The 13,179-nt window shown below is 53.1% G+C and overlaps 1 non-coding gene across 1 annotated transcript; it reads left to right on the plus strand.

The window, feature by feature from the left end:
- Positions 1 to 7,551: 7,551 nt before the first annotated feature.
- TRNAK-UUU (transfer RNA lysine (anticodon UUU)) lies at positions 7,552 to 7,628 on the plus strand. The gene has a single exon. It is a non-coding gene; the product is annotated as a tRNA-Lys (tRNA).
- Positions 7,629 to 13,179: the final 5,551 nt, after the last annotated feature.

Raw genomic sequence — 13,179 nt, forward strand, 5'->3', positions numbered from 1 at the left:
GTTTGTTCCTTTCTTCTTCTATAAGCTGATAGCTTTGGAGAAATATTCTGACGGTGGTGAGAGTGCAGCACGATCGTCTCCGTGGCGCAATTAGCTAGTGCGATCGGCTGTTAACTGAAAGGTTGGAGGTTCGAGCCCACCCGGGGGCGGTGTGTCGCTTTTTTTCTTTGTGCTGATAGCTTTGGAGAAATGTTCTGACGGTGGTGAGAGTGGAGCACGACTGTCGCCGTGGCGCAATGGGCTAGCGCGTTTGGCTGTTAACCGAAAGGTTGGAGGTTTGAGCCCACACGAAGGCGGTGTGTCGCTTTTTTTGCGCTGATAGCTTTGGAGAAATGTTTTGATGGTGGTGAGAGGGCTGCACTACTGTCTCCGTGGCGCAACTGACTAGCGCATTCGCCTGTTACCCAAAATTTTGGAGGTTCGAGCCCTCGCGGGAGCGGTGTGTCGCATTTTGTTTCTTTGCACTGATAGCTTTGGTGAAATGTTCTGACGGAGGTGAGAGTGAGCACGGCTGTCTCTGTGGCGCAATCGGCTAGCACGTTCGGCCATTAACCAAAAGGATTGGGGTTTTAACCCTCCCGGGAGCGATATGTCGCCTTTTTTTCTTTGTGCTGATAGCCTTGGAGAAATAACCTGACGGTGGTTAGAGTGCCTCACGACTTTCTCTGCGGCGCAATTGGCTAGCGCGATCGGCTGTTAACCGACGGGTTGGAGGTTCGAGCCCTCCCGGGAGTGGTGTGTCGCTTTTTTTCTTTGCGTATAGCCTTGGAGAAATAATCTGACGGTGATGAGAGTGCCTCACGACTTTCTCCGTGGCGCACTTGGCTAGCGTGATCGGCTGTTAACCGAAAGGTTGGAGGTTCGAGCCCTCCCTGGAGTGGTGTGTCGCTTTTTTCTTTGCGCTGATACCTTTTGAGAATTGTTCTGACGGAGGTGAGGGTGGAGCACGGCTGTCTCCGTGGCGAAATTAGCTAGCGCGTTCGGCCGTTAACCAAAAAGATGGAGGTTTGAGCCCTCCCGAAAGCGGTGTGTCACTTTTTTTTTCTTCGCGCCAATAGATTTGGAGAAATGTTCTGACGGAGGTGAGAGTGCTGCACTACTGTCTGCGTGGCGCAATCAGCTAGCGCATTCGGCTTTTAACCGAAAGGCTGGAGGTTCAAGCCCTCCCGGGAGCGGTTTGTCCCTTTTTTCTTCTTTAAGCTGATAGCTTTGGAGAAATATTCTGACGGTGGTGAGAGTGCAGCACGATCGTCTCCGTGGCGCAATTAGCTAGTGCGATCGGCTGTTAACTGAAAGGTTGGAGGTTCGAGCCCACCCGGGGGCGGTGTGTCGCTTTTTTTTCTTTGTGCTGATAGCTTTGGAGAAATGTTCTGACGGTGGTGAGAGTGGAGCACGACTGTCGCCGTGGCGCAATGGGCTAGCGCGTTTGGCTGTTAACCGAAAGGTTGGAGGTTTGAGCCCACACGAAGGCGGTGTGTCGCTTTTTTTGCGCTGATAGCTTTGGAGAAATGTTTTGATGGTGGTGAGAGGGCTGCACTACTGTCTCCGTTGCGCAACTGACTAGCGCGTTCGCCTGTTAACCGGAAAGTTGGAGGTTGGAGCCCTTCAGAAGCGGGGTGTCGCTTTTTTCTTCCTTGCGCTGATAGGTTTGCAGAAATGTTCTGACGGTGGTGAGAGTGGAGCACGACTGTGTCCATCGCCCAATTGGCTAGTGCGTTCGGCTGTTAACCGAAAGGTGGGAGGTTCGAGCCCTTCCAGGAGTGGTGTGTCACTTTTTTTTTCTTCGCGCCGATAGCTTTCGAGAAATAACCTGACGGTGGTTAGAGTGCCTCACGACTTTCTCCGTGGCGCAATAGCCTAGCGCGTTTGGCTGTTAACCGAAAAGTTGGAGGTTTGAGCCCTCCCGGGAGCGGTGAGTCTCTTTTTTTTCTTTGCGCTGATAGCTTTGGAGAAATGTTTTGACAGTGGTGAGAGTGGAAAACGGCTGTTTCCGTGGCGCAATTGGCTAGCGCGATCGGCTTTTACCCGAGAGATTGGATGCTCGAGCCCTCCCGGGAGCGGTGTGTCGCTATTATTTCTTTGCGCTGATAGCTTTGGAGAAATGTTCTGACGGTGGTGAGAGTGGAGAACGGCTGTCTCCGTGGCGCAATTGGCTAGCGCGTTCGGATGTTAACCGAAAGGTTGGAGTTTCGAGCCCTCCCGGAAGCGGTGCGTTGCTTTTATTTCTTTGCGCTGATAGCTTTGGAGAAATGTTCTGACGGTGGTGAGAATGAAGCACGACTGTCTCCGTGGCGCAATCCTAGCGCGTTCGGCCGTTAACCGAAAAGTTGGAGGTTTGAGCCATCCAGGGAGCGGTGTGTCGCATTTTTTTTCTTTGCGCTGATAGCTTTAGAGGAATGTTCTGACGGTGGTGAGAGTGAAGAACGACTGTCTCCGTGGCCCAATCCTAGCGCGTTCGGCCGTTAACCGAAAGGTTGGAGGTTCGAGCCGTCCCGGGAGCGGTGTGTCGCTTTTTTTTTCTTTCCGCTGATAGCATTGGGGAAATGTTCTGATGGTGGTGAGATTGGAGCACGACTGTCTCCGTGGCGCAATTGGCTAGAGCATTTGGCTGTTAACCGCAAGTTTGGAGGTTTGAGCCCACCCAGGGGCGGTGTGCCGCTTTTTTTGCGCTGATAGCTTTGGAAAAATGTTCTGACGGTGGTGAGAGTGCTGCACTACTGTCTCCGTGCGCAACTGACTAGCGCGTTCGGCTGTTATCCGAAAGGTTGCATGTTCGAGCCCTCCCGGGAGCAGTGTGTCGTTTTTTTTCTTTTTTGCCCTGATAGGTTTGGAGAAATGTTCTGATGGTGGTGAGAGTGCTGCACTACTGTCTCCGTGGCGCAATTGGCTCGCGCGTTCGTCTGTTAACCGAAAGGCTAGAGGTTCGATCTCTCCCGGGAGCGGTTTGTCACTTTTATTTTTCTTCGCGCTGATAGCTTTGAAGAAATGCTCTGACGGGATGAGAGTGCTGCACTACTGTCTCCGTGGCGCAATTGGCTAGCGCGTTCGGCTGTTAACCGATAGGCTGGAGGTTCGAGCCCTCCCGAGAGTGGTTTGTCGCTTTTTTCTTTTTTGCGCTGATAGCTTTGGAGAAATGTTCTGACGGAGGTGAGTGAGCTGCACTACTGTCTCCCTGGCGCAATTGGCTAGCGCGTTCGGCTGTTAACCGAAGGCTGGAGGTTCGAGCTCTCCCGGGAGCGGTTTGTCGCTTTTTTTTCTTTGCGCTTAGAGCTTTGGAGAAATTTTCTGAAGGTGGTGAGGATGGAGCAGTACTGTCGTCGTGGCAAAATTTACTAGCGCGTTCGGCTGTTACCTGAAAGATTGGAGGTTCGATCTCTCCCTGGAGTGGTGTGTCGCTTTTTTTTGCGCTGATAGCTATGGAGAAATGTTCTGACGGTGGTGAGAGTGAAGCACGACTTTCGCCGTGGCACAATGGGCTAGCGCGCTCAGCTGCTAACCACAAGTTTGGAGGTTTGAGCCCATCCGGGAACGGTGTGTCGCTTTTTTTTGCTCTGATAGCTTTGAAGAAATGTTCTGACGGTGGTGAGAGTGCTGCACTACTGTCTCCGTGGGGCAACTGAGAAGCGCGTTCGGCTGTTAACCGAAATTTTGGAGGTTCGAGCCCTCGCGGGAGCAGTGTGTCGCATTTTGTTTCTTTGCACTGATAGCTTTGGTGAAATGTTCTGACGGAGGTGAGAGTGGAGCACGGCTGTCTCCGTGGCGCAATCGGCTTGCGCGTTCGGCCGTTAACCAAAAGGATGGGGGTTTTAACCCTCCCGGGAGCGGTATGTCGCCTTTTTTTCTTTGCGCTGATAGCCTTGGAGAAATATCCTGATGGTGGTTAGAGTGCCTCACGACTTTCTCATTGGCGCAATTTGCTAGCGCGATCGGCTGTTAACCGAAGTGTTGGAAGTTCGAGCCCTCCCGGGAGTGGTGTGTCGCTTTTTTTCTTTGCGCTGATAGCCTTGGAGAAATAATCTGACGGTGGTGAGAGTGCCTCACGACTTTCTCCGTGGCGCAATTGGCTAGCGCGATCGGCTGTTAACCGAAAGGTTGGAGGTTCGAGCCCTCCCTGGAGTGGTGTGTCGCTTTTTTTCTTTGCGCTGATACCTTTTGAGAATTGTTCTGACGGAGGTGAGAGTGGAGCACGGCTGTCTCCGTGGCGAAATTAGCTAGCGCGTTCGGCCGTTAACCAAAAAGATGGAGGTTCGAGCCCTCCCGGGAGCGGTGTGTCCCTTTTTTTTCTTCGCGCCGATAGCTTTGGAGAAATGTTCTGACGGAGGTGAGAGTGCTGCACTACTGTCTGCGTGGCGCAATCAGCTAGCGCATTCGGCTTTTAACCGAAAGGTTGGAGGTTCGAGCCCACCGGGGGGCGGTGTGTCGCTTTTTTTTCTTTGTGCTGATAGCTTTGCAGAAATGTTCTGACGGTGGTGAGAGTGGAGCACGACTGTCGCCATGGCGCAATGGGCTAGCGCGTTCGGCTGTTAACCGAAAGGTTGGAGGTTTGAGCCCACACGAAGGTGGTGTGTCGCTTTTTTTGCGCTGATAGCTTTGGAGAAATGTTTTGATGGTGGTGAGAGGGCTGCTCTACTGTCTCCGTGGCGCAACTGACTAGCGCGTTCGCCTGTTAACCGGAAGGTTGGAGGTTGGAGCCCTTCAGAAGCGGGGTGTCGCTTTTTTCTTCGTTGCGCTGATAGGTTTGCAGAAATGTTCTGACGGTGGTAGGAGTGGAGCACGACTGTCTCCGTGGCCCAACGGGCTCGTGCGTTCGGCTGTTAACCGCAAGTTTGGAGGTTTGAACCCACCCGGGGGCTGTCTGCCGCTTTTTTTGGGCTGATAGCTTTGGAGAAATGTTCTGACGAAGGTGAGAGTGGTGCACTACTGTCTCCGTGGCGCAACTGACTAGCGCATTCGGCTGTTAACCGAAAGGTTGGAGGTTTGAGGCCAAGCGGGGGCGCTGTGTCGCTTTTTTTCTTTGCGCTGTTAGCTATGGAGAAATGTTCTGACGCTGGTGAGAGGGGAGCACGACTGTCGCCGTGGCGCAATGGGCTAGCCCATTCGGCTCTTAACCGAGAGTTTGGAGGTTTGAGCCCACCCGGGGGCGGTGTGTCGCTTTTTTTGCGCTGATAGCTTTAGAGAAATGTTTTGACGGTGGTGAGAGTGGACAACGGCTGTGTCCGTGGCGCAACTGACTAGTGCGTCCGGCTGTTAACCGTAAGGCTGGAGGTTCAAGCCCTCCCGGGAGTGGTTTGTCGCTTTTTTCTTCTTTGCGCTGATAGCTTTGGAGAAATATTCTGACGGTGGTGAGAGTGCAGAACGATTGTCTCCTTGGCGCAATTTGCTAGTGCGATCGGCGGTTAACCGCAAGTTTGGAGGTTCGAGCCCACCCGGGAACGGTGTGTCGCTTTTTTTGCGCTGATAGCTTTGGAGAAAAGTTCTGACGGTGGTGAGAGTGCTGCACTACTGTCTCCGTGGCGCAACTGACAAGCGCGTTCGGCTGTTAACCGAAATTTTGGAGGTTCGAGCCCTCGCGAGAGCGGTGTGTCGCATTTTGTTTCTTTGCACTGATAGCTTTGGTGAAATGTTCTGACGGAGGTGAGAGTGAGCACGGCTGTCTCCGTGGCGCAATCGGCTAGCGCGATCGGCCATTAACCAAAAAGAAGGCGGTTTTAACCCTCCCGGGAGCGATATGTCGCCTTTTTTTCTTTCTGCTGATAGCCTTGGAGAAATAACCTGACGGTGGTTAGATTTCCTCAAGACTTCCTCCGCGGCGCAATTGGCTAGCGCGATCGGCTGTTAACCGAAGGGTTGGAGGTTCGAGCCCTCCCGGGAGTGGTGTGTCGCTTTTTTTCTTTGCGCTGATAGCCTTGGAGAAATAATCTGACGGTGGTGAGAGTGCCTCACGACTTTCTCCGTGGCGCCCTTGGCTAGCGTGATCGGCTGTTAACCGAAAGGTTGGAGGTTCGAGCCCTCCCTGGAGTGGTGGGTCGCTTTTTTCTTTGCGCTGATACCTTTTGAGAATTGTTCTGACGGAGGTGAGGGTGGAGCACGGCTGTCTCCGTGGCGAAATTAGCTAGCGCGTTCGGCCGTTAACCAAAAAGATGGAGGTTTGAGCCCTCCCGGGAGCGGTGTGTCACTTTTTTTTCTTCGCGCCGATAGCTTTGGAGAAATGTTCTGACGGAGTTGAGAGTGCTGCACTACTGCCTGCGTGGCGCAATCATCTAGCGCATTCGGCTTTTAACCGAAAGGCTGGAGATTCAAGCCCTCCCGGGAGCGGTTTGTTCCTTTCTTCTTCTATAAGCTGACAGCTTTGGAGAAATATTCTGACGGTGGTGAGAGTGCAGCACGATCGTCTCCGTGGCGCAATTAGCTAGTGCGATCGGCTGTTAACTGAAAGGTTGGAGGTTCGAGCCCACCCGGGGGCGGTGTGTCGCTTTTTTTCTTTGTGCTGATAGCTTTGGAGAAATGTTCTGACGGTGGTGAGAGTGGAGCACGACTGTCGCCGTGGCGCAATGGGCTAGCGCGTTTGGCTGTTAACCGAAAGGTTGGAGGTTTGAGCCCCCACGAAGGCGGTGTGTCGCTTTTTTTGCGCTGATAGCTTTGAAGAAATGTTCTGACGGTGGTGAGATTGGAGCACGACTGTCTCCGTGGCGAAATGGGCTAGCGCGTTCGGCTGTTAACCGAAAGGTTGGAGGTTTGAGCCCACACGAAGGCGCTGTGTCGCTTTTTTTGCGCTGATAGCTTTGGAGAAATGTTTTGATGGTGGTAGAGGGCTGCACTACTGTCTCCGTGGTGCAACTGACTAGCGCGTTCGACTGTTAACCGAAAGGTTGGAGGTTTGAGGCCACCCGGGGGCGTTGTGTCGCTTTTTTTTCTTTGCGCTGATAGCTATGCAGAAATGTTCTGACGATGGTGAGAGTGGAGCACGACTGTCGCAGTGGCGCAATGGGCTAGCCCGTTCGGCTGTTAACCGAGAGTTTGGAAGTTTGAGCACACCCGGGGGCGGTGTGTCGCTTTTTTTTGCTCTGATAGCTTTGGAGAAATGTTCTGACGGTGGTGAGAGTGCTGCACTACTGTCTCCGTGGCGCAACTGACTAGTGCGTCCGGCTGTCAACCGTAAGGCTGGAGGTTCAAGCCCTCCCGGGAGCGGTTTGTCGCTTTTTTCTTCTTTGCGCTGATAGCTTTGGAGAAATATTCTGATGGTGGTGAGAGTGAAGCACGATCGTCTCCTTGGCGCAATTAGCTAGTGCGATCGGCTGTTAACCGCAAGTTTGGAGGTTTGAGCCCACCCGGGAACGGTGTGTCGCTTTTTTTGCGCTGATAGCTTTGGAGAAAAGTTCTGACGGTGGTGAGAGTGCTGCACTACTGTCTCCGTGGCGCAACTGACAAGCGCGTTCGTCTGTTAACCGAAATTTTGGAGGTTCGAGCCCTCGCGAGAGCGGTGTGTCGCATTTTGTTTCTTTGCACTGATAGCTTTAGTGAAATGTTCTGACGGAGGTGAGAGTGAGCACGGCTGTCTCCGTGGCGCAATCGGCTAGCGCATTCGGCTTTTAACCGAAAGGCTGGAGGTTCAAGCCCTCCCGGGAGCGGTTTGTTCCTTTCTTCTTCTATAAGCTGATAGCTTTGGAGAAATATTCTGACGGTGGTGAGAGTGCAGCACGATCGTCTCCGTGGCGCAATTAGCTAGTGCGATCGGCTGTTAACTGAAAGGTTGGAGGTTCGAGCCCACCCGGGGGCGGTGTGTCGCTTTTTTTCTTTGTGCTGATAGCTTTGGAGAAATGTTCTGACGGTGGTGAGAGTGGAGCACGACTGTCGCCGTGGCGCAATGGGCTAGCGCGTTTGGCTGTTAACCGAAAGGTTGGAGGTTTGAGCCCACACGAAGGCGGTGTGTCGCTTTTTTTGCGCTGATAGCTTTGGAGAAATGTTTTGATGGTGGTGAGAGGGCTGCACTACTGTCTCCGTGGCGCAACTGACTAGCGCATTCGCCTGTTACCCAAAATTTTGGAGGTTCGAGCCCTCGCGCGAGCGGTGTGTCGCATTTTGTTTCTTTGCACTGATAGCTTTGGTGAAATGTTCTGACGGAGGTGAGAGTGAGCACGGCTGTCTCTGTGGCGCAATCGGCTAGCACGTTCGGCCATTAACCAAAAGGATTGGGGTTTTAACCCTCCCGGGAGCGATATGTCGCCTTTTTTTCTTTGTGCTGATAGCCTTGGAGAAATAACCTGACGGTGGTTAGAGTGCCTCACGACTTTCTCTGCGGCGCAATTGGCTAGCGCGATCGGCTGTTAACCGACGGGTTGGAGGTTCGAGCCCTCCCGGGAGTGGTGTGTCGCTTTTTTTCTTTGCGTATAGCCTTGGAGAAATAATCTGACGGTGATGAGAGTGCCTCACGACTTTCTCCGTGGCGCACTTGGCTAGCGTGATCGGCTGTTAACCGAAAGGTTGGAGGTTCGAGCCCTCCCTGGAGTGGTGTGTCGCTTTTTTCTTTGCGCTGATACCTTTTGAGAATTGTTCTGACGGAGGTGAGGGTGGAGCACGGCTGTCTCCGTGGCGAAATTAGCTAGCGCGTTCGGCCGTTAACCAAAAAGATGGAGGTTTGAGCCCTCCCGAAAGCGGTGTGTCACTTTTTTTTTCTTCGCGCCAATAGATTTGGAGAAATGTTCTGACGGAGGTGAGAGTGCTGCACTACTGTCTGCGTGGCGCAATCAGCTAGCGCATTCGGCTTTTAACCGAAAGGCTGGAGGTTCAAGCCCTCCCGGGAGCGGTTTGTCCCTTTTTTCTTCTTTAAGCTGATAGCTTTGGAGAAATATTCTGACGGTGGTGAGAGTGCAGCACGATCGTCTCCGTGGCGCAATTAGCTAGTGCGATCGGCTGTTAACTGAAAGGTTGGAGGTTCGAGCCCACCCGGGGGCGGTGTGTCGCTTTTTTTTCTTTGTGCTGATAGCTTTGGAGAAATGTTCTGACGGTGGTGAGAGTGGAGCACGACTGTCGCCGTGGCGCAATGGGCTAGCGCGTTTGGCTGTTAACCGAAAGGTTGGAGGTTTGAGCCCACACGAAGGCGGTGTGTCGCTTTTTTTGCGCTGATAGCTTTGGAGAAATGTTTTGATGGTGGTGAGAGGGCTGCACTACTGTCTCCGTTGCGCAACTGACTAGCGCGTTCGCCTGTTAACCGGAAAGTTGGAGGTTGGAGCCCTTCAGAAGCGGGGTGTCGCTTTTTTCTTCCTTGCGCTGATAGGTTTGCAGAAATGTTCTGACGGTGGTGAGAGTGGAGCACGACTGTGTCCATCGCCCAATTGGCTAGTGCGTTCGGCTGTTAACCGAAAGGTGGGAGGTTCGAGCCCTTCCAGGAGTGGTGTGTCACTTTTTTTTTCTTCGCGCCGATAGCTTTCGAGAAATAACCTGACGGTGGTTAGAGTGCCTCACGACTTTCTCCGTGGCGCAATAGCCTAGCGCGTTTGGCTGTTAACCGAAAAGTTGGAGGTTTGAGCCCTCCCGGGAGCGGTGAGTCTCTTTTTTTTCTTTGCGCTGATAGCTTTGGAGAAATGTTTTGACAGTGGTGAGAGTGGAAAACGGCTGTTTCCGTGGCGCAATTGGCTAGCGCGATCGGCTTTTACCCGAGAGATTGGATGCTCGAGCCCTCCCGGGAGCGGTGTGTCGCTATTATTTCTTTGCGCTGATAGCTTTGGAGAAATGTTCTGACGGTGGTGAGAGTGGAGAACGGCTGTCTCCGTGGCGCAATTGGCTAGCGCGTTCGGATGTTAACCGAAAGGTTGGAGTTTCGAGCCCTCCCGGAAGCGGTGCGTTGCTTTTATTTCTTTGCGCTGATAGCTTTGGAGAAATGTTCTGACGGTGGTGAGAATGAAGCACGACTGTCTCCGTGGCGCAATCCTAGCGCGTTCGGCCGTTAACCGAAAAGTTGGAGGTTTGAGCCATCCAGGGAGCGGTGTGTCGCATTTTTTTTCTTTGCGCTGATAGCTTTAGAGGAATGTTCTGACGGTGGTGAGAGTGAAGAACGACTGTCTCCGTGGCCCAATCCTAGCGCGTTCGGCCGTTAACCGAAAGGTTGGAGGTTCGAGCCGTCCCGGGAGCGGTGTGTCGCTTTTTTTTTCTTTCCGCTGATAGCATTGGGGAAATGTTCTGATGGTGGTGAGATTGGAGCACGACTGTCTCCGTGGCGCAATTGGCTAGAGCATTTGGCTGTTAACCGCAAGTTTGGAGGTTTGAGCCCACCCAGGGGCGGTGTGCCGCTTTTTTTGCGCTGATAGCTTTGGAAAAATGTTCTGACGGTGGTGAGAGTGCTGCACTACTGTCTCCGTGCGCAACTGACTAGCGCGTTCGGCTGTTATCCGAAAGGTTGCATGTTCGAGCCCTCCCGGGAGCAGTGTGTCGTTTTTTTTCTTTTTTGCCCTGATAGGTTTGGAGAAATGTTCTGATGGTGGTGAGAGTGCTGCACTACTGTCTCCGTGGCGCAATTGGCTCGCGCGTTCGTCTGTTAACCGAAAGGCTAGAGGTTCGATCTCTCCCGGGAGCGGTTTGTCACTTTTATTTTTCTTCGCGCTGATAGCTTTGAAGAAATGCTCTGACGGGATGAGAGTGCTGCACTACTGTCTCCGTGGCGCAATTGGCTAGCGCGTTCGGCTGTTAACCGATAGGCTGGAGGTTCGAGCCCTCCCGAGAGTGGTTTGTCGCTTTTTTCTTTTTTGCGCTGATAGCTTTGGAGAAATGTTCTGACGGAGGTGAGTGAGCTGCACTACTGTCTCCCTGGCGCAATTGGCTAGCGCGTTCGGCTGTTAACCGAAGGCTGGAGGTTCGAGCTCTCCCGGGAGCGGTTTGTCGCTTTTTTTTCTTTGCGCTTAGAGCTTTGGAGAAATTTTCTGAAGGTGGTGAGGATGGAGCAGTACTGTCGTCGTGGCAAAATTTACTAGCGCGTTCGGCTGTTACCTGAAAGATTGGAGGTTCGATCTCTCCCTGGAGTGGTGTGTCGCTTTTTTTTGCGCTGATAGCTATGGAGAAATGTTCTGACGGTGGTGAGAGTGAAGCACGACTTTCGCCGTGGCACAATGGGCTAGCGCGCTCAGCTGCTAACCACAAGTTTGGAGGTTTGAGCCCATCCGGGAACGGTGTGTCGCTTTTTTTTGCTCTGATAGCTTTGAAGAAATGTTCTGACGGTGGTGAGAGTGCTGCACTACTGTCTCCGTGGGGCAACTGAGAAGCGCGTTCGGCTGTTAACCGAAATTTTGGAGGTTCGAGCCCTCGCGGGAGCAGTGTGTCGCATTTTGTTTCTTTGCACTGATAGCTTTGGTGAAATGTTCTGACGGAGGTGAGAGTGGAGCACGGCTGTCTCCGTGGCGCAATCGGCTTGCGCGTTCGGCCGTTAACCAAAAGGATGGGGGTTTTAACCCTCCCGGGAGCGGTATGTCGCCTTTTTTTCTTTGCGCTGATAGCCTTGGAGAAATATCCTGATGGTGGTTAGAGTGCCTCACGACTTTCTCATTGGCGCAATTTGCTAGCGCGATCGGCTGTTAACCGAAGTGTTGGAAGTTCGAGCCCTCCCGGGAGTGGTGTGTCGCTTTTTTTCTTTGCGCTGATAGCCTTGGAGAAATAATCTGACGGTGGTGAGAGTGCCTCACGACTTTCTCCGTGGCGCAATTGGCTAGCGCGATCGGCTGTTAACCGAAAGGTTGGAGGTTCGAGCCCTCCCTGGAGTGGTGTGTCGCTTTTTTTCTTTGCGCTGATACCTTTTGAGAATTGTTCTGACGGAGGTGAGAGTGGAGCACGGCTGTCTCCGTGGCGAAATTAGCTAGCGCGTTCGGCCGTTAACCAAAAAGATGGAGGTTCGAGCCCTCCCGGGAGCGGTGTGTCCCTTTTTTTTCTTCGCGCCGATAGCTTTGGAGAAATGTTCTGACGGAGGTGAGAGTGCTGCACTACTGTCTGCGTGGCGCAATCAGCTAGCGCATTCGGCTTTTAACCGAAAGGTTGGAGGTTCGAGCCCACCGGGGGGCGGTGTGTCGCTTTTTTTTCTTTGTGCTGATAGCTTTGCAGAAATGTTCTGACGGTGGTGAGAGTGGAGCACGACTGTCGCCATGGCGCAATGGGCTAGCGCGTTCGGCTGTTAACCGAAAGGTTGGAGGTTTGAGCCCACACGAAGGTGGTGTGTCGCTTTTTTTGCGCTGATAGCTTTGGAGAAATGTTTTGATGGTGGTGAGAGGGCTGCTCTACTGTCTCCGTGGCGCAACTGACTAGCGCGTTCGCCTGTTAACCGGAAGGTTGGAGGTTGGAGCCCTTCAGAAGCGGGGTGTCGCTTTTTTCTTCGTTGCGCTGATAGGTTTGCAGAAATGTTCTGACGGTGGTAGGAGTGGAGCACGACTGTCTCCGTGGCCCAACGGGCTCGTGCGTTCGGCTGTTAACCGCAAGTTTGGAGGTTTGAACCCACCCGGGGGCTGTCTGCCGCTTTTTTTGGGCTGATAGCTTTGGAGAAATGTTCTGACGAAGGTGAGAGTGGTGCACTACTGTCTCCGTGGCGCAACTGACTAGCGCATTCGGCTGTTAACCGAAAGGTTGGAGGTTTGAGGCCAAGCGGGGGCGCTGTGTCGCTTTTTTTCTTTGCGCTGTTAGCTATGGAGAAATGTTCTGACGCTGGTGAGAGGGGAGCACGACTGTCGCCGTGGCGCAATGGGCTAGCCCATTCGGCTCTTAACCGAGAGTTTGGAGGTTTGAGCCCACCCGGGGGCGGTGTGTCGCTTTTTTTGCGCTGATAGCTTTAGAGAAATGTTTTGACGGTGGTGAGAGTGGACAACGGCTGTGTCCGTGGCGCAATTGGCTAGCGCGATCGGCTTTTACCCGAAAGATTGGAGGTTCGAGCTCTCCCGGCATTGCTTCGTCGCTTTTTTCTTCTTTGCACTGATAGCTTTTGAGAATTGTTCTGACGGAGGTGAGAGTGGAGCACAGCTGTCTCCGTGGCGCAATTGGCTAGCGCGATCGGCTGTTAACCGAAAGGTTGGAGGCTCGAGCCCTCCCGGGAGCGGTGTGTCGCATTTTTTTCTTTGCGCTGATAGCTTTCGAGAAATGTTCTGACGGTGGTGAGAGTGCAGCACGACTGTCCAGGGGCACAATAGCCTAGCGCGTTTGGCTGTTAACCGA

Source organism: Rhipicephalus microplus, chromosome 8 (assembly GCF_043290135.1).
Source record: "Rhipicephalus microplus isolate Deutch F79 chromosome 8, USDA_Rmic, whole genome shotgun sequence".
NCBI classification, from domain to species: Eukaryota; Metazoa; Arthropoda; class Arachnida; order Ixodida; family Ixodidae; genus Rhipicephalus; species Rhipicephalus microplus.